The following is a 21,195-nucleotide window of genomic DNA, read 5'->3' on the forward strand; positions in this document are numbered from 1 at the left end:
CCACTGCGCCCAGCCAGGTATAGGAGTTTAAAAGATTTAAAAGATGAGATTAGAATGCTAAGGGGGTGCAGCAAGACTTGGAGGGTCTTGAATGCCAATTGAGCATTCTGACTTTTTGTTGGGCAGTGGGGACGAGTGGACCCAATCATGTTGCTCAAGGAATGGATGAGGTTGGCCCTGCCAGCTCCATGCCAGGCCCTGTGTGAGGCACTGGGCAGATGCATCGCTCAGTTAAAGAGATACAGTCCCTGCCCTGTGGACCTTACAGTCTTCTGGCAAAGCCCGGCAGTAAGCAGGTAAACAAGTCACAACCGGGTGCTGTGGCTTATGCCTGTAATGCCAGCACTTTGGGAGGCCAAGGTGGGAGGATCACTGGAGCCCAGGAGGTTGAGGCTGCAGTGAACTCTGATGGTGCCACTGCACTCTAGCCTGGGTAATAGAGCAAGACCCTGTCTCCAAAACAAAACAAAACAAACAAAAAGAACAAATAAGTCAGAAATTGCTCATTGTACTAAGTGGTACGAAGACTCATCCTCCTTGTCAAGGCCTTCCTTGAGGTTTGTTCCGGGTCCTCATCTCTTCAGGGAATCTTGTCCACACGTGTGGCCTTAGTTACCTCTCATCTCCAGGTGACTCACACATTTGTACCTGCAGCCCAGATCCTCATGTCCCACTGCACACTTGACCACACTTCTGACTTTCCTCCAGGCTCCCTTCCAGCATTCTTTTCACAATGAGTGGTGTGACCTCTCACCTCCACTTGTGCCTCTCATCACCAAGGATCATCAGTTTTACCTTCTTTTTTTTTTTTTGAGATGGAGTCTCGCTCTGTCACCCAGGCTGGAGTGTGGTGGTGTGATCTCAGCTCACTGCAACCTCCATCTCCCGGATTCAAGTGATTCTGCTGCCTCAGCCTCCCCAAGGCAGGTGGATCACCTGAGGACAGGAGTTCGAGACCAATCTGGCCAACATGGTGAAACCCCGTCTGTACTAAAAGTACAAAAATTAGCCGGGTGTGGTGGCACATGCCTGTAATCCCAGCTACTCAGGTGGCTGAGGCACAAGAATTGCTTGAACTCGGGAGGTAGAGGTTGCAATGAGCCCAGATCGCACCATTGCACTCCAGCCTGGGTAGCAGAACAAGACTCTGTCGCCCCCGGCAAAAAATTATTTTATTAAGATCTAATTTGTCAATAGATTTTGACTTCTATGAGGATAGAAACTAATCTCACTCTTGTGTCCCTAGTATTTACCATAGAACCATCGTGTGTTTTCAGAAAATATTGGTTGAATAACAAATGAAAGGAAAAAAAACTAAAAAGGAGCATTTGTAGAGAATAATGGTATGGGGGTGCTCCAGATGGAGGGGACATCTGGCAAAGGCCCTGAGGCAGTAAAGAAGCTGAAATATATGTGACCCTGAAAAGGGGCCCAAGGGGCAAAAGCACTGAGGTGGGCAAAGGGAAGGGTGGCACTGGCTGAGTTCGGGTGGCGGTGGCGAGGTCATATTCAAGTTTGATGGCCCTGGTAGTGAGTTGAAGTTTTATTTCGTATACAGGCAAGCAACATAATCCAGTTTATATTTTAGAAAGATTGTATCAGTTGTTGTGTGGAGACTAGATTGGAAGGGCCAGGAGAGGACCCAAGGAGGCCTTGCAGTATTTAGGGAAGAGATGATGGTGGTGTGGATAGGGTTGTGGTTGGTGGAGGAGGAGAGAAGAGCACAGATTGTAGAAGTGTTTTATAAGCAGTCAAGATTTGTTGATGTACTACATGTGGGCAGTGCTCAAGACTGGGTCCCACATTTCTTTTTTTCTTTTTCTTTTTTTTTTTGTTTGATTGGGATGCAGTCTCACTCTGTTGCTCAGGCTGGAGTCCAGTGGCACCATCTCGGCTTACTGCAACCTCCACCTCCGGGGTTCAAGTGATTCTCCTGCCTCAGCCTCCCAAGTAGCTGGGACTACAGGTGCCCGCCACCAAACCCAGCTAATATTTGTATTTTTAATAGAGACAGGGTTTCACCATGTTGGCCAGGCTGATCTCAAACTCCTGATCTCAAATGATCCGCCCGCCTCAGCCTCTCAAAGTGCTGGGATTACAAGTGTGAGCCACCGTGCACAGCCTTAAATTTCTGATGGAAGGGTGCCATATACCGAGAAGGGGAAATCTGGCAGGGGAACAGATTTGGGGAGAAAATAAGAATTCTATTTTTTTTTTTTTAATTTTTTGTGTTTTAGAGACAGGGTCCCCTTCTTTTGCCCAGGCTGGAATGCAGTGGTGCAATCATAGCTCACCACAGCCTTGAATTCCTGGGCTTAAGCAATCCTCCCGCTTCCATAGGCACATGCCACCACATCCATGCTAATTTGTTTTTTCTTTTGGTAAAGATGAGGTCTCATTGTGTTACTTAGGCTGGTCTCAAACTCTTGGGCTTAAGTGATCCTCCTGCCTTGGCCTCCCAAAGTGTTAGGGTTACAAGCACGAGCCACTTGTGCCTGACCAATAATTCTATCTGTATATCTTTATAGGTCTTGAGACATCCAAGTGGAGATGTCAAGAAGGCAGTATGTGAGTTTGAAATTCAAAGGAGCAGGCTGGAGATACACATTTGAGAGCTGTCAGCATCGAGACAGTGGGTTTCAAACCTGCATCTGTGTCAGAATCACCTGGCATCATTCCCAGAAAGTATGATTCAGTAGAGGTATCTTAGGCTTTTTATGGCAAGCAAGAGAAACCATCCTGAGCTGATTTAAGCAGAAAAGGGCTGCACTGAAAGGGAATGTTCAGTAGCTCACAGAATTTCTGGGAAGTTGGAAAACTGGGGCTGAGCAGCAGGCAGGATCTCAGCCAAAATCATGCCACCGAGCCAGTTTGGCAGGACACTGCTGCCACACACTAAATGCCATTGCTGTGTCACCGTCCCCTGGACACTAGGCACCATTGCTGCTGTTGCCACCAGCGTTGGAATGGATCTTCCACTGTGCTCCTGATTCAGACTCTCTAATGAGGGCTTCTAATTGGTTGAGCTTAGGTGTAAGGGAGTCTGGAAAAGCAAGAATTTGTTGTTTTCAGCTTCCATAGGAGGTGAACTCTGCCAAGACTTGTGCAGCTAGGAAGTCCCCAGACATAAGAAGGAGGTCAGCTGCCAGACTGGCACACAATGACGGATGTACTTGACAGCAGGTTTGCCAGCTTGTGGGACTGTCTGGGAATCTGCATTTAAACCAGCACCCTGGAAATTCCCATGCAGGTGCTGCCTGAATCACATTTGCATCCATTGCTTGAACTAGTACTTAAAGCTGTGGGGGCTGGGCGTGGTGGCCCACACCCGTAATCCCAGCACTTTGGGAGGCTGAGGCAGGGGGATCACTTGAGGTCAGGAGTTTGAGACCAGCCTGGCCAACATGGCGAAACCCTGTCTCACTAAAAATGCAAAAAATTAGCCGGATGTGGTGGCACGCACCTGTAATCCCAGCTACTCAGAGGCTGAGGTAGGAGAATCGCTTGAACCTGGGAGGTGGAGGTTGCAGTGAGCCAAGATTGCACCACTGCACTCCAGCCTGGGTGAAAGGGCAAGACTGTGTCTCAAAAAAATAAAAAGATAAAAAATAAATAAAGCTGTGGAATGGACAAGATCACCTAGAGAGAGGAGGGAAGAAGGCCCAGGCCCAAGCTCTGGGGACCCTCAGTATCAAGAGATTGGGATAGGAAGAGGAATTAATAAAGGAGACCAAGAATGAGCTGCCAGTGGGGAAGGAAGGAAATAAGACAGTGCTGTGCCTCAGAAGCCAGAAGAGAAGTGTTCTGAGGAGAAGGGGTGCTCGACTCTGTTAGATGCTGTCCAGATGCCCAGAGGTAAAATAAGACAATGACAGAGACATAGCCTCTGGCTTTGGCAATATGGAGGTCATTAGGAACCTTAAGAGCAGATTTATGGCTCACACCTTAAGCTGTGGGGGGCTGGGCGTGGTGGCCCACACCCGTAATCCCAGCACTTTGGGAGGCTGAGGCCTGTAATCCCAACACTTTGGGGGGCTGAGGTGGGTGGATCACCTGAGGTCAGGAGTTCGAGACCAACCTGGCCAACATGGCAAAACCCCATCTCTATTAAAAATACAAAAATTAGCCAGGCATGGTGGCAGGCACCTGTGATCCCAGCTACTCAGGAGGCTGAGGCAGGAGAATTGCTTGAACCCGGGAGATGGATGTTGCAGTGAGCTGAGATCGTGCCACTGCAGATACAGCTAGACTCCATCTCAAAAAAAAAAAAAAGAAAAAGAAAAGAGAAAAAAAAAAAGCAGATTTAATGCCATTTTCGCTTCTACACCAGCCTGGACTGATTTGAGGAGGGGGCAGATGAGAAGTTCTCCTGAGAAGGGAAGCAGAGACATAGGGTGTGGCTAGGACCCTGGGATCAACAGGGTTTTCTAGGACGGACTGGGGACCCAACTCCACTGAGCCAGCCTCCTCCCTACCAACAGTCTCTGCACAGGGGGCCAAGGGTCTTTCCAGAGTTGTCAGCCTTGAGCCTGTCTCTCAAAGTCTCCTTCTCTCCCCAAATTTGTCTTTTTTTGTACTCACTTCCTTGCCTAGTGTTCAGCTGTTTCTGGTCACTGAGGTGCAAGGAGACAGATGACTCAGGCAGATTTGGAGGCAGAAACTGTAACTTTAGGTCAGAGCAGAAGGAACATGCTTTCCCTGAAGGCGACTTGATCATATCATTCGCAGACAAGATGCTGCTAGAGAGTCCCTTTGATGGACCTAGAACTTGGGCCCAGGGCAGATGAGGGAGTGAGACCCACAGGGGCACAGTGAGTGGCTTCTGTGACTCTAGGGCAGGGCCCTGAGAAAACTGTGATTCCACCTCACCAACGTCACAGGAGGTGCTTTGGAGGGCATGGGAGGCTGAGCTGGGAACAGCTGCTGAAGGTTCTCTCACTTGACTGATTTTAGACCTTGAAAGAGCTTTTAAGAATCTCAGCTGCTGCAGGCTACACCCAAACCCACTGAATCAGAATCTCCCAAGGGCGAGGCCTGGGCAACTGTGCAGTTCAGAAGTTCCCAGGTAACTGATGGGCAGTCGGGGTGAAAACTATTGTGGTGAGCTATTGCATGCCCACTGAAGGTTGATAATCCATTAAGCCATATTTACTCAACGCCTGTGGTGTACAAAGGCAGGCTCTGAGGGCATGGAGAGAACCAGACAAGGTCCCCTTCTCGGTGGGAGGACTCTGCCAGTGAAAAGTTGATTGACAGCCTGTAGCATACAGGGATGTGGCTGAGGTCTGTGGCGAGAGTCCAGTAACTAAAGTCAGACAGACTTGGGTTTGAATTCCTATTGGCTATGTGACTTTGGGCAAATGACTTAACCTTTCTGAATCTTGGTTTTCTGATCTGTGAATTAGGGATGATGATAACTGTCTTATGGGTTTGTTTGAGGGAATAACACATAAAAAATCTAGCAAGCATATGCCTAGCACATAACAGGTACTTAGTAATTTTTAAAAATTCCCTCTTACTGTAAACACAAGTACACCTGTACACAGGATAGTTAAAGAGATCAGGAAACATACAGAGAAAAGAGGAAAGTAATTGCAATAGGGATGAGGTAATTACCATGAGTGAGTGTTGAGATTATTTGTGTGGTCCTGGCACCAGAGCAAAAAGGGAAACCTTGTATACCTTGGAGGTGTTGGGGAATGAACAGCTGAGCCTGATTTTGGACAAGGCAGGGTCTTCCCTCAGCTCTGCCCTTTGCTCTCTGCCTTCTGTTCATTTCTTTGTCAAACATTTGCTGAGGCCAGTGAGGTGGCTCCTACCTGTAATCTCAGCACTGTGGGAGGCCAAGGTGGGAAGATCACTTGAAGCCAGGAGTTTGAGACCACCCTGGGCAACAAAGAAAGACCCTGTCTCTACAAAAACAAAACAAAACGTTTGCTGAGAGGCTACCTAGCAGTTCTCAGTCCTGGCTGCACCCTACAATCCCTTAGGTTGCTTCTAGGGAGATTTCTTCTCATTCAGGTAAAATTCACATAACAGAAAACTCACCATTTTAAAATGTACAATTCATTGGCCTTAAGTATAGTCACAGTGTTGTGCAGTCATCACCACTATGTAATTCCAGAACATTTCCATCACCCCAAAAAGAAACCCTGTATTGATTAGTAGTTACTCTCCACTCCCTTTCACCCGGCCTCCAGCAACTTTCCATCTCTATGGCTTTACCTATTCTGGACAGTTCATGTGAATGAAATCCACTATATGTGACCTTTTGTGTCTGATCTCTTTCAGTTGCATAATGTTTTCAAGGTTCATCCATGTTGTCTGGGTTGTGTTAAAAAGCAATAAAAATAGGAACAATAAACACACCAGGCAGTGTTGTAAGCATTTTTCAGATATTAACACATCATAACACAGGGCCTGTCCAGTTATTTGGATACATAGAAGGTGTCTGCTGGGCAGGAATAGCTACCGTGAAGTCCTTTCTGTGTGTCATATGCTGGGCCATGTGCTTCAATGCCTGACTGAGTTCAGTCTGATTAGATAGATGCTGTTATTATGCCATTTGACAGATGGAGAACATCTGTCAGAGAGGCTGTGTCACTTGCCTCATGTCACACAGCTAAGAGGACTGGAACCAGAATTTGGATTTTAGGACAGTACGACTTGAAAGCTGGAGTCCTTAACCCTTGCTCTCTTTTCTGTATTGCCATTGGGCCTTGCTAATGTGTATTCATATATTTAATTATTCATTCATTCATTCCACACGTGCTTATTAACACCCATATCCTGAGCCTTGTGTTGAGTGCTGCAGATACAAAGGTAAATGAGCCATTCCCTGCCTTTCTGGAGTTTTCAGCCCCATAGAGATCAGACATGTATGGCAAATAAGGACCTGGATGCTCTAATGAAAGCCTGTAGTGGGCACAGGATGGAATAAAGGCAGGCAGGATCAGTTCTGTTGTGGTGGGGAGGGGGTGACCTGTAAGTTGAGTGGGGAAAGATGAAGTGTTTACTAGACAGAATGGGGCAGAGGGAGCAGCATGAGCAAAGGTCTGATGACTGGAAACAGTTTGGCATATTTAGGAAATTGCCAAGAGTTCGATAGAGCTGGTTTTAAGGGATCAGTGATGTATAGCAAGTCCAAGTGGGGGGCAAGGAGGGATTAATCCTGGCCAGAAAGGGAACCCAGAAGGTGGGAAGTACCGTTTGTTGCTCTGTCCAAGAGGGCAGGCCAGGTTCTTCCCCAGGGTTGGGTGGAATTCAGGGCTTGGGGCCAGGGGTCGGGTAGAAACCTTTGGCGGTTAGTCCAGCAAAGTTCTTGTTCTCTTAGCTCATCACCGCCAAGCAATCTCCTGAGGACAATCCCAGCCAGGAAACTTGGGGTTTGCAGAGGCCTCAGCATACATCGAGGGTGTGGCTCCCTTCCTGCAACCCCTCTTCCTCCCTGCTTCCCACCACCCCACAAGGGGCAGCCTGTAAGGCTGAGCTGGTGAGGCTGGACAAGTGCCCAGGCTAGGAAGACGTCTGCAGAGGCCTGACCAAGGGGCACGCGGCCAGTCACGGGCTCCAGCAGTGCAGGAAGGAAAACAGCAAGAGGCCAAAGGATCCTGAAATAATAAATATCAGAGCAGACAGGAGCCTTCCTTGTCACCACCCTAACCCTTCATTCCAGAAGAGGAGTCAGAGGCTCAGGGTGGGAAGGAGACTGGCCAGGTCACACTGCAGGACAGGGGCAGGGCTGGGGCTGGCTCTGGCTCCTGGCTCCCAGGCCTTGCAGTGTAGCCACTGCAGCGGCTGTGGGGTGGCAAGCAGGGCCAAGGGCCACCTTTGCATGGATGAGGCGGAGGGATAGCTGGGAAGAGCACTGCCCTCCTCTGGCACCTCCTTCTGCCCCAGCCTGGACTCTCAGGTGCTGGGAGTGGGGGCTGATCCAGAGGAAAACCATCTGGAGTCTTTAGCTCGCTCCTGCTGGCGGCTGAGGTTGGAGCAGCCTTGTAGGGTTTGACTGACCTCAACTGCGTCCCAGCACTTTGGCCTGGAAGGGGATTTAGAGCTCATGTCTGTTAGCTCAAAATTGGACAGATGAGGAAACTGAGGCATAGAAGGAGGAAGGAACTTGCTCAGAGGCACACAGTGGGCTTAATGGCAGAGACAACCCTCAAATTCAGCACTTCACAGTTCAGGGCTCTTGGTCTCATGGCCTTGTTCTATACGCAGTAGAAGGCTGTTCTCGCAGAGTGTTTCTGCGGCTCCTCTGAAGATGCCTGGCATCCACCATTAGAGAAAACATTATCTCAATTTGTTTTCACAGCAATCCTTACAGAGATAACTGGGGCTCAGAGAGAGAGGATTTAGCTTGTAGTTTACTTTAGTGTGGTAGCAAGAAAGGGCTCTGGAGGCAGAGTTCTCTGCGCTTTTTTTTTTTTTTTTTGAGATGGAGTCTCGCTCTCTCGCCCAGGCTGGAGTGCAGTGGCCGGATCTCGGCTCACTGCAAGCTCCGCCTTCCGGGTTTACGCCATTCTCCTGCCTCAGCCTCCCGAGTAGCTGGGACTACAGGCGCCCGCCGCCTCACCAGGCTAGTTTTTTGTATTTTTTAGTAGAGACGGGGTTTCACCGTGTTAGCCAGGATGGTCTCGATCTCCTGACCTTGTGATCTGCCCATCCCGGCCTCCCAAAGTGCTGGGATTACAGGCTTGAGCCACTGCGCCTGGCCGTGAAATATTTTTATACTCGTTTGTAGTGCTCATGATAAGTGTAGCTTCAAAGGGTCCTGCTAGTAACACCATGGACCTCCAGGGTCTGGGTCCATTGCCTGGAAATGAACAAGGGAGTTCGAGTCTTAACAGTTTAGTTCCCAGGTCCACGTTTTGGCTGTGTGAGTTCGGGCAATGATTTTCACTGTTCTGTGCCTCACTGACTCATCAGCCAGATGGGAGCAAAAACGATGACTGCCCTGTTAAGATGCTATGTGTGTTAAATGGTGGGTGTCAAACTCCCTTACAAACTGCAAAGCTTGATACAAGTTTTAGTTTGCATTTTTTTCCTTTTTTTTTTTTTTTGAAACAGAGTCTTGCTCTGTCACCCAGGCTGGAGTGCAGTGTTGTGATCTCGGCTCACTGCAACCTCCGCCTCCTGGGTTCAAGCAATTCTCTGCCTCAGCCTCCTGAGTAGCGGGGACTACAGGCGCCTGCCACCACACCCGGCTAATTTTTTTGTATTTTTAATAGAAACGGAGTTTCACCATCTTGGCCAGGGTGGTCTTGAACTCCTGACCTCGTGATCCACCTGCCTCTGCCTCCCAAAGTGCTGGGATTACAGGTGTGAGCCCCCACGCTGGCCTAGTTTGTATTTGTTCCTTAGTTTGTTTGCATTTCTAGTGAAACCTGGGGCAAGAAACTCACCTGAGCGTTTATTTTGCAGTCTGTAAAATGAGGAGGTAATGTTAGATAATCTCTAATATTCTGTGACTTCGCCTCTTAAGAAACAACACCATAGTCTAAAGCAAAGATAGAAAATGTTTTTCATTTCTTGTACCAACTCTAGTTTAATTGGTAGAAGCTACTGTCATATCTTAACAGAATGATGAACCAAACCCACAGTCAGTGGGGAAAATACTGTGATTGATTAATAATGGCTGTAATAGGCCGGGCGTGGTGGCTCACACCTGTAATCCCAGCACTTTGGGAGGCTGAGCCGGGCAGATCACAAGGTCAGGAGATCGAGACCATCCTGGCTAACATGGTGAAACACCCATCTCTACTAAAAATACAAAAAAATTAGCCAGGCGTGGTGGCGGGCACCTGTAGTCCCAGCTACTTGGGAGGAGAGAAGAATGATGTGAACATGGGAGGCGGAGCTTGCAGTGAGCTGAGATCGTGCTACTGCACTCCAGCCTGGGTGACAGAGACAGAGCGAGACTCCATCTCAAAATAATAATAATAATAATAATAATAATAATGACTGTAATGGCTGGGTGAGGTGGCTCACACCTGTAGACCTACCACTATGGGAGGCTGAGGCGGACGGATTACCTGAGGTTGGGAGTTCAAGACCAGCCTGGCCAACGTGGTGAAACCCCCATTTCTACTACAAAAACTTAGCCAGGTGCAGTGGTGCATGCATGCCTGTAATCACAGCTACTCTGGAGGCTGAGGCAGGATAATCACTTGAACTTGGGAGGTGGAGGTTACAGTGAACTGAGATCATGCCAATACACTCCAGCCTGGGCTGCAGAGTGAGATTTCATCTCAAAATAATAGTAATAATAATAATCATAATCATAATGGCTGTAATGGTCATGGGATGACACAGAAGTGATGCCTATGCACTGTATTATAATGGTGCAAAGGAATGAATGTCTAATGGTGAAATGTAATCTGTATCTCCCAAGGCCTTAGCTCTAGCAGCTCTGCCCCCTTGGCTGAGTTGCCTTGGTAACCACAGCTGGCTCTGATAAACCATGGGAATGAAGAATGGGTCCTATTGATGAATCCTGACCCAGGAGGGGGGCATACAGAAGGCCCTTCTAGGCAGGGCAGCTGGGCATGGCCTAGTGCTGCCATCTGTGGTCTTTTGCCTGCAGAGAACACAAACCAGGGAGCCAGAGCATGGTGTGTGTGTGTGTGTGTGTGTGTTGTGATCAGGGTAGGGGACACAAAGGGCAGTGCCAGCAGCTGGAATTTAGGCCTTGTCTAGGGCCAGCCAGGGTAGGCTGCCCAAAGGACTCCAGTGGACTTTCCAAGCTCAGACGTGTCTCTTACACTCAGACGTGTTTCAGCCACCTTTGCCCAGTGCATACCAGGCTCTTGCATGGATCCATTGACTCTTAGCTTTGAATGAAATCTAAATGGCTGTCCATTCTAATCCAAAATCCAGTGTCTGAATCACTCTCTAGCACCTAAAGTATTTGAATACTTCAAGTGACAGGGAGCTCACTCCCTTCAGGGGTGGCCTCTTCTTCCTTAGGAATGTCCCCTGTTTGAGCTGAAATCTGTTTCTGTCTCCCTAACTTCCACCTCTCAGTCCTGGGAATCCTCTCTGAGGCCAGCCTGAACAAATTCGTTTTCTTCTCAGTAGGATGTCCTTTAGAGTGTTTGTATTCGGGGCCTCACCATTGCTGTCAACCTTGTTTTCCTTGGACAGATCTCCCTCTGTGCCCTGCCTTCTCCCTCTCCTAAGACTGAGGGAATGGTGAGGGAATATGGTATAGTAGTGGAATTGGGATTTAGGTTTGAAGGCAGATCCAGTCCCAGGATCAAAGAAGCTGTGCCCCCTAACCTTTGTGGGGCAGCTTGGAGATGGGGAAAGAACATTGGCCCTGGATTTGGCTAGTCCTGGGTTTAAATTATAACTCTGGGCCAGGTGTGGTGGCTCATGCCTATAATCCCAGCATTTTGGAAGGCCAAGGCAGGTGAACACCTGAGGTCAGGAGTTCGAGATCAGCCTGGACAAGATGGTGAAATCCTGTCTCTACTAAAAATACAAAAATTAGCTGGGCATGGTGGCACATGCCTGTAATCCCAGCTACTCAGAAGGCTGAGGCAGCAGGCTCGCTTGAACCCAGGAGGCAGAGGTGGCAGTGAGCTGAGATCATGTGTCTGCACTCTAGCCTGGGTGACAGAGTAAGACTCTGTCTCAAAAAAAAAAAAAAAAAAGAAAAAAGAAAAAAGAAGCCGGGCGCGGTGGCTCAAGCCTGTAATCCCAGCACTTTGGGAGGCCGAGACGGGCGGATCACGAGGTCAGGAGATCAAGACCATCCTGGCTAACATGGTGAAACCCCGTCTCTACTAAAAAAAAATACAAAAAAAAACCAAAAAACAAAAAAAAACTAGCCAGGCGAGGTGGCGGGCGCTTGTAGTCCCAGCTACTTGGGAGGCTGAGGCAGGAGAATGGCGTAAACCCGGGAGGCGGAGCTTGCAGTGAGCTGAGATCCGGCCACTGCACTCCAGCCTGGGTGACAGAGCGAGACTCCGTATCAAAAGAAAAAAAAAAGAAAAAAGAAAAAGTTACAGCTCTGCTGCTGTTCATCACTGTGTGACTTGGACATGTTCCTCCCCCTGACAGCTTCATCTTTAAGATGGGAATGGCAATGCCTTCCTCAAAGAGTGGCCAGGATAGTGACAAGTAATGAGCTGCACAGTGCTTGCACTCTCCCTGCCTGGTGGCAGAGGTCTGCTGTGGTCCCTCTCCACCTGTGGTTCCTCATAGCTTGCTGATGAGGATCAACATGGAGTTGGGAGTGTGGGGAGATATGTTTAATTAATTCAATGAAACTTGAGAAATTCCTAAACCAAATTTAATTTAATTTTGAAGTAGATGACATTTTTAGTTATCAAATAGTAGACAGTATTCTAAGCACTTTACCTATAGAATTTACTTAATCTCCCCAACAACCTTATGTGGTAGGCAATATTATCATCTTCATTTTATGAATGGGGAAATTGAGGGACTGAGAGGTCACCTCAGGTACCTGGTGGAGCTGGAATTCAAATCCAGGTAGTTTGGGGACAGCCCCATACTTTTAGCAATGATGATGTACTGCATCTCTGAAGAGAATTAGAACAGTAAATTCCCAAACTTTAGCATGCATTAGAATCACCTGGAGGGTTTGTTAAACCACAGATTGCTGGACCTCACCCACAGATTTTCTGATTCAGCTGGAGAATTTGCTTTTCTAACAAGTTCCTGGGTGATGCTGCTGCTGGTTGAGGGCCCCCACCTTGAGAATTGCTGACGATAGGGATTAAATGGGCCCACCTGAACCTAGAGGCTGATTTTTTTTTTTTTTTTTTTTTTTTTTTTTTAAAGACAGAGTCTCATTCTGTCACTCAGGCTGGAGTGCAGTGGCATGATTATAGCTCTCTGCAACCTCGAACTCCTGGGCTCAAGGGATCCTCCCACTTCAGCCTCCCAAATAGCTGGGACTACAGGTGTGTGTCACAGCACTTGGCTAATTTTTTTCTTTTTTAATTTTTTGTAGATGGTCGGGTGCAGTGGCTCATGCCTGTAATCGCAGCACTTTGGGAGGCCAAGGCAGGAGGATCACTTGAGGTCAGGAGTTCGAGACTAGCCTGGCCAACATGGCGAAACCCTATCTCTACTAAAAATACAAAAATTAGCCAGGCATGGTGGTGGGTACCTGTAGTCCCAACTACTTAGGAGGCTGAGGCAGGAGAATTGCTTGAACCTGGGAAGCGGAGGTTGCAGTGAGCCGAGATCACACCACTGCACTCCAACCTGGGCAAGAGAGAGAGACTCTGTCTCGAAAAAAAAAAAATTTTTTTTGTTTGGGTATGGATGGGGTCTCACTTTGTTACCAAGGCTAGTCTTGAACTCCTGGGCTCAAGCGATCCTCTCACCTTGGCCTCCCAAAATGCTGGGATGATAGGAGGGAGCCACCACACCCGGCTTTTCCTTAATCTCTCCAGTTTCATGGGGAATGAGGGCTGATCTCACACAGAGGCAGAAAACAAACCACAGTAAGAACCATGCTCATGCTTTCCAAATGCCTCAAGCCTTGCCACATGCTGCCATGTTTGTGATCTCATTAAGCCTCACAGTAATTCTGTGAGTTAAGCAGAGAATGGATTTTTTCCACCTGTAATGCCAGCACTTTGGGAGGCCGAGGCAGGCGAATCACGAGTTTAGGAGTTTGAGACCAGCCTGGCCAACATGGTGAAACCCCATCTCTATTAAAGATACAAAAAATTAGCCGGGAGTGGTGGCAGGAGGTGGAGGTTGCAGTTAGCCGAGATTGCGCCATTGCACTCCAGCCTGGGTGACAGGGAGAGATTCCATCTCAAAAAAAAAAAAAAAAGTTTTAGAGGAAGTTTAGAAAACTAACTGGGCTAATATCACCCAAGGAGATACTTTCAGAGAGGCTGGGGCTAGAATCTTAGCTACTGACTCATCACAGCACTCTGGAAACCTCTCTGCCTTTCCCCACAATATCTTCCTTTCCCCAGGCTACTATCAGAATTGTCTCCTTAAAACTAAATTTTTTTATCGGTGTGCAGATGAGTAGATTAAAAAAAAAAAAAAAACCCTGCATTTCTTTAGCTTAAATCTTTGAGCCCTATTACACCACGGGATAGATGTTATCAGTCATTTATACCCCAGTGTGAATGATTTTCAGATATTTTCTTGAGAAAGGAATCATTAGAACTTCTCCCTTTTCATGCTCCCTTTGGGCACTTGCATGTTCTGAAGTCTGTGGGTCTCTTGAAGGAAGGGGCTGTGTCTTATGTGTCCCTACCATCTGGCACCATGCCTGGCTGAAATAGTCACCAAGAAATGCTTGTTGAGATGAATGAATAAATGGAGGAACTATGTTCCTCTCCTTGCCCATTCTTCCCAGAGCAAGCCTTCCTGGCAGTCCTACCATTTATAGCAAGCATTCCCTCCCCTCTACCTCACAGTGCAGTCTCTTTAGTCTCTTTTCTGCCTGTCCAGGGGCCAGAGTTAAGCATCACAGCTCAAGGGAAGCCTTCCTCATACCTTTAAAGCAGACATGGCTCTGTTTTCCCTGCTTATAATGGCTTTTTCTTTTTTTCTTTTCTTTTCTTTTTTTTTTTTTGAGACAGAGTCTCGCTCTGTCGCCCAGGCTGGAGTGCAGTGGTGTGATCTCAGCTCACTGCAAGCTCCGCCTCCCGGGTTCATGCCATTCTCCTGCCTCAGCCTCCTGAGTAGCTGGGACTACAGGTGCCCGCCATCACACCTGGCTAATTTTTTGTATTTTTAGTAGAGACAGGGTTTCACTGTGTTAGTCAGGATGGTCTCGATCTCCTGACCTCGTGATCCACCCGCCTCGGCCTCCCAAAGTGCTGGGATTACAGGCGTGAGCCACTCGCCTGGCCTATAATGGCTTTTTCTTCCCTTCAATGATGATGTTCTTGAGAGCTGAGATTGTGTGAGATTGTGTCTTTTTTTTTTTTTTTTTTGAGACGGAGTCTGGCACTGTCCCCCTGGCTGGGGTGCAACGGTGCAATCTTGGCTCACTGCAACCTCCGCCTCCCGGGTTCAAGCTATTCTCCTGCCTCTGCCTCCCGAGTAGCTGGGACTACAGGCACATGCCACCACGCTGGCTAATTTTTTATAATTTTAGTAGAGACAGGGTTTCACCATGTTAGCCAGGATGGTCTCGATCTCTTGACTTTATGATCCGCCAGCCTTGGCCTCCCAAAGTGCTGGGATTACAGGTGTGAGCCACTGTGCCCAGCTGAGATTGTGTCTTTTTTACACAGGATGTAGTGGGCACTCAATAACTAGTTGAATGACTAAACAGCCACATGAACTTGGCAGCCAAGAGGAATAGGGACGGGAAGGGTATCTGGCTGGGAAGCCGTTTCCTGATAGATGTCTGTCTGACAAGGGCATCAAAAAACAGTCTGTGGCCGGGCGCAGTGGCTCATACCTGTAATCCCAGCACTTTGGGAGGCTGAGGTGGGCAGATCACGAGGTCAGGAGATCCAGACCATCCTGGCTAACATGGTGAAGCCCAGTCTCTACTAAAAAATACAAAAAAGTAGCCAGGCATGGTGGCGGGCGCCTGTAGTCCCAGCTACCTCAGGAGGCTGAGGCAGGAGAATGGCGGAACCTGGAAGGCGGAGCTTGCAGTGAGCGGAGATGGCGCCACTGCACTCTAGCCTGGGTGACACAGTAAGACTCCTTCTCAAAAAAATAAAAATAAAAATAAAAACAGTCTGTGAATGATTTGGGTGACTTGTCTCCCTGTACTGGTTAAAACTAATTTCAGCTACAAGTGGCAGAATACCCAGTATAACAGTGGCTCAAATAAGAGATTTCTCTTTCACATTAAAGAAGTCCACAGATAAGTAGGCTGAGGCTGCTAGCATAGTTTCTAATCACTCAGGACAAGGCTGATACCTTGTTGCTCCACCATCCATTACAAATGGTTTCTACTGCATGGTCCGGGATTGCTGCCTGAGCTCTAGACATTGCAAGCACATTGTAGCCAGAAGAAAGGGGTGACAGAGGGTACCCTTGCATTCACCTTTTTTCTTTTGTTTCTTTTTTTGGGGGGCAGTGTTTTGAGACAGGGTCTCGCTCTGTTGCCCATGCTGGAGTGCAGTGGCACGATCACGGCTCACTGTAGTGTCAATTTCCTGGGGTCAAACAGTCCTCCCACCTCAGCCTCCTGAGTAGCTGGAACTACAGGCACATGCCTCCATGCCCGGTTTTTTATTTTTTGCAGAAACAGAGTCTCACTATGTTGCCCAGGCTGGCCTCGAACTCCTAGGCTCAAGCAATCCTCCAGCCCCAACCTCCCAAAGTGCTAGGATTACAGCCGTGAGCCACCACACCCCAGCCCCTTTTTTTCTTAATTAAAAAAAAATTGACTTTATTTTTTAGAGCAGTTTTAGGTTCACAGCAAAATTGGGCAGGAAGTACATAGAGTTCCCATATACACACAGCCTCCCTGTCTGTCAGCAGCTCTTACCAGAGTGGTACATTTGCTTCAGTCAATGACCATACATTGACACATCATCACCAAAAGTTCATAGTTTACATTAGGGTTCACTCTTAGTATTGTACATTCTGTGGGATTGGACAAGTGTATAATTCCATGTATCCACCATTATAGCATCATACAGAACTATTTCCCTGCTCTAAAAAGCTTCTGTGCTTCACCTGTTCCTCATCCCTCCCCCGATCCCTGGCTACCACTGATCTTTTTACTGTCTCCGTAGTTTTGCTTTTTCCAGAATATCATATAGTTGAAATCATGTAGTAGCCTTTTCTTTTTTTACTTGAGACAGAGTCTCACTCTGTCACCCAGGCTGGAGTACAGGGGTGCGATCTCGACTCACTGCAACCTTCGCCTCCTGGGTTCAAGCAATTCTCCTGCATCAGCCTCCCAAGTAGCTGGGATTACAGGCACCCACCACCACGCATGGCTAATTTTTAGTAGAGATGGGGGTTTCAGCATCTTGGCCAGGCTGGTCTTGAACTCCTGACCTCGTGGATCCACCCACCTCAGCCTCCCAAAGTGCTGGGATTACAGGTGTGAGCCACCACGCCCAGCCGTAGCAGCCTTTTCAGATTGGCTTCTTTCACTTAGTGATGTGCATGTAACTTTCCTCTGCATCTTTTCATGGTTTGATAGCTCATTTCTTTTCAGTGCTGAATAATATTTCACTCTCTGGATGTATGACAGTTTCTTTATCCATTCACCTACTGAAGGACATCTTGGTTGTTTCCAGATTTTGGTAATTATGAATAAAGCTGACATAAGCATCCGTGTGCAGGTGTTCATACGTTTTTACCTCATTGAGAAAATATGATGGAGTATGATTGCTGAATCATTTGGCAAGAGTACGTTTAGTTAAAAAAACTGTCAAACTGTCTTCCAAAGTGGCTGTACCATTTTGCATTCTCACCAACAGTGAGAGTTTCTGTTGCTCCACATCTTTCCCAGTATTTGTGTTTTGTTATTTTTTTGTTTTGTTTTGTTTTGCATGTGTGTGTGTATGTGTTTAGATGGCTGGGCTGGAGTGCAGTGGCACTGTCTCGGCTCACTGCAACCTCTGCCTCCCAGGTTCACGTGATTCTCCTGCCTTAGCCTCCCGGGTAGCTGGGACCACAGGGATATACCACCATGCCTGGCTAATTTTTGTATTTTTAGTAGAGACGGGGTTTCACCATCTTGGCCAGGCTAGTCTCTAACTCCTGACCTCAAGTGATCCATCCGCCTCAGCCTCCCAAAGTGCTGGGATTACAGGTGTGAGCCATTGCACTGCGCCCGGCCTCCCTTGGCAGTATTTGGTGTTGTCAGTGTTTTGGACTTTGGCCATTCTAACAGGTGTGTAGTTCCTCCCTTCCTTTTATATTTTTTAATTTTTTTAAAGCCACTTTATTGAGGTAGGATTGGCATGTAAAAAGTTATACATAGTCAGTGTATACAACTTGATGAGTTTGGGGGTTATCTCCCTTCTTTGTAAGATACCTTTTGGAAGTTAACAAATAAAATATTATATTCCATGGCCAGGACTTAGTCCCATGACCACAGTTAGCTGCCAGGTAGGAAATGTAGTCTTTATTCTGGATGGCCAAGTGGCCATCTGAAAAGTCAGGTTTCTTGTGGAGGAAGAAGAGAGAATGGATGCTGGGAGCCACCCAGTGATCTCTGCCACATTACAGGGAAGGAAAATCTCAAACTTGCTTAAAGGAACTTCGTTGGGTGGGTTCAGGGGTATTTTATGGAATTTCACCAAAGACATGATGTGTGGAGGTTGCCTCTGAAGAGGCAGCATCTGGAAAGTTGCCAGAAACCAGCACCGTTCTTCCTCTTCTGCCTTGCTGTGGCGGTATGCGGCTTGTTCACTTCTTTCTACACATCTGCTCCATTCTTTTCTCTCTGCATGTGGCAGGAAGGACATCCCAGCTTTAGCGTTTCAGTCAGTTAACTAGCTTTCCAGAGCCCAATTCCAAAGTCCTTGGAGAGAGACTCTGATTGGTCCAGCTTGGATCAGGTGGGAGAGAGAATCTGATTGGTTTAGCTTGAATCAGGTGTCTGTTGAGTCTGGCTAGAACAAACAAGGCTGCAGGGGTCCACCTCCAGAGGAAAGGAGGGCAGTTTTCAGAAAATGGGTGTCATGGGATGGGAAGACTCCTTAAAATGTATCTAGAGTAGAACATATTCCTCTCAGGTCCATGTCCCAGGACTTTGCAAACCGTCATTCATTTAGGTAAACATTTATTGAGCACCTTCTGTGTGCTAGGCACATGGATCTGCCCTCTAGGGATTTTGGAAATCTCTTTGGAAATTGTTCATTTTTTTTTTTTTTTTTGAGATGAAGTCTCACTTCCGTTGTGCAGGCTGGAGTGCAGTGGTGCAATCTCAGCTCACTGCAACCTCCACCTCTTAGGGTTCAAGAGATTCTCCTTCCTCAGCCTCCCGAGTAGCTGGGATTACAGGTGTGTGCCACTATGCCCGGCTAATTTTTGTGTTTTTAGTAGAGACAGTGTTTCACCATGTTGGCCAGGCTGGTCTTGAACTCCTGACCTCAGGTGATCCACCACCTTAGCCTCCCAAAGTGCTAGGATCACAGGCGTGAGCCACACTGTGCTGGCCCAGTTCTTCATGTATTTAACCTGAATTGTCTTTTAGAGCAAAATCATAGCTCTTTAAATTACTCATCTTTTAGCTTTCCAGGTTTCAAGATGGGGACCAAGGGATTTGGTAAACACATGCTTCTGTTTCCCCATCTGGATTTTGGGGAACCATAGAGATGGCCATGTTCTCTCCTCTTTTTTTTTTTCTTTTTCTTTTTCTGTTGACCAGTTTAGAAAGAAATGTTCTCCCCTCCTTGTCTTTGTCCCTTTAGTAAGAAACATTTTGGTTGTTTTTTGTTGTTTGCTTTGTTTTTTGAGACAGGGTCTCCCTCTGTCACCCATGCTGGAGTGCAGTGGCACAATCAGGGCTCACTGCAGCTTTGACCTCCCCAGGCTTAGGTGATCCTCCCACCTCAGCCTCCCAAGTAGCTGGGACTATAGGCACATGCCACCACATGGAGATGGGGTTTTGCCAAGTTGTCCAGGCTGGTCTTGAAGTCCTTGACTCAAGTGATCCTCCTGCTTTGGCCTCCCCAAGTGCTGAAATTACAGGTGCACACCACCACACCCAGCTAATTGATTTATTTTTTTCTTTTCAGTAGAGACAAGATCTCACTATTTTGCCTAGGCTGGTCTTGAACTCCTGGTCTCAAGTGATCCTCTTGCCTTGGCCTCCCAAACTACTGGGATTATAGGCATGAGCCACCATGCCCAGCCTCATGTTTTAACCAACTCAAATATGTTGCCCTCTCCTTAATCTACCTGATTCTTTTGTTTTCTTTCTTCAGCCCTGGGATGGGCCTCCACGGGTCTCAAATATGAAAGTGTCTCAAGTTCACACCTGAGGAGGAGAATGTTAGGTTTCTGGCCCCTGTAGGAAAAGAACCCAGAACTTGGCAGACCTTTCTAGCATCAGCAGCAGCTGATGATAATGATCACTGGTGCTGTTCATTGAGGACATACTCCATGTCCAGCACCAAGCTAAATCCTGTATGTGCATCCTCTCATACATATAGCCCTCATACCAACCCTGAGAGGTAGGCATCGATTTCCCCATTTTACACATGGCTAATCAGGAAGCTCAGAAAGAATAGGCAACTTGTACCTGGGCACGGTGGCCCATGTCTGTAATTCCAGCACTTTGGGAGGCCGAGGCAGGTGGATCACTTGAGGTCAGGAGTTTGAGACCAGCCTGGCCAACACAATGAAACCCCGTCTCTACTAAAAATCAAAAAATTAGCCAGGTGGCAGGCGCCTGTAATCCCAGCTACTCAGGAGGCTGAGGCAGGAGAATTGCTTGAATCTGGGAGGCAGAGGGTGCAGTGAGCCAAGATTGTGCCACTGTACTCCACCCTGAGCAACAAGAGCAAAACTTTGTCTCAAAAAAAAAAAAAAAAAAGAATAGGCAACTTGTTCAAGGTCACATAGCCCCCAAGTACTGGAGCTGAGCTTCAAAACTAGACTGGCCTTACTCCAGAGGCTTCCCACGTGCCACAGGCCTCTGAGAACACTCCACATTGCCTCTGAGGTCTGCCCCATGCATGTCCTCCTGTGGGTATCATTTTGCATCTTTGACGGTACCATTTCGAATGTGTTTACTAACTCTTGTCATGTAACTCTGGAAATCAGACTCTGATCCCATTTTATTTTTGTCATTGGAAAGAACAGCTGGGCTGGGGTCAGGGTGGGGCTGTGGTACATGGATGGAACACTGTTCTGTTGCACCTGGGAAGCCCAGCTCTGCGGCTTCCCTACCATGTGACTCTGGGTAAGGGCCTCCCCTCTCTTGGCTTCAGTTGTCTCATCTATGGGCCCTTTCCAGCTCTGACATTCTGTGCTTTCCAAGTTAACTGTGCATTTCACAAGGATTTCATGAGGTTGTCAACTTCCACCCCCCACTGAAAGAGGGAGTGTGTCTAGGAAGTTGCTCATCTAGGCTGAGCCTGCCTGGGACATGTGAGACTTGCTTCTTGTCATCACATCTCTGGCCTTTCCCACATTCTGATGTTTGTTCTGCAGTCTCTGGGCTTTGGGGTTATCTGGTGTTGTCTCTCCAGTTCTCCTCAGTGGGGCTGAAGTGTGCTCCCTCCACCCTCTGCCATCTCCCCAGATCCAGGT

The 21,195-nt window shown here is 47.7% G+C and overlaps 1 protein-coding gene across 1 annotated transcript in view; it reads left to right on the forward strand.

Moving 5' to 3' along the window:
* Positions 1 to 21,195, forward strand: part of ASAP3 (ArfGAP with SH3 domain, ankyrin repeat and PH domain 3) — a 54,371-nt gene that overhangs the window by 6,115 nt on the left and 27,061 nt on the right. The window lies entirely within an intron of this gene.

This window comes from Trachypithecus francoisi, unplaced genomic scaffold (genome assembly GCF_009764315.1).
Source record: "Trachypithecus francoisi isolate TF-2019V2 unplaced genomic scaffold, Tfra_2.0 Lachesis_group12, whole genome shotgun sequence".
NCBI lineage: Eukaryota > Metazoa > Chordata > Mammalia > Primates > Cercopithecidae > Trachypithecus > Trachypithecus francoisi.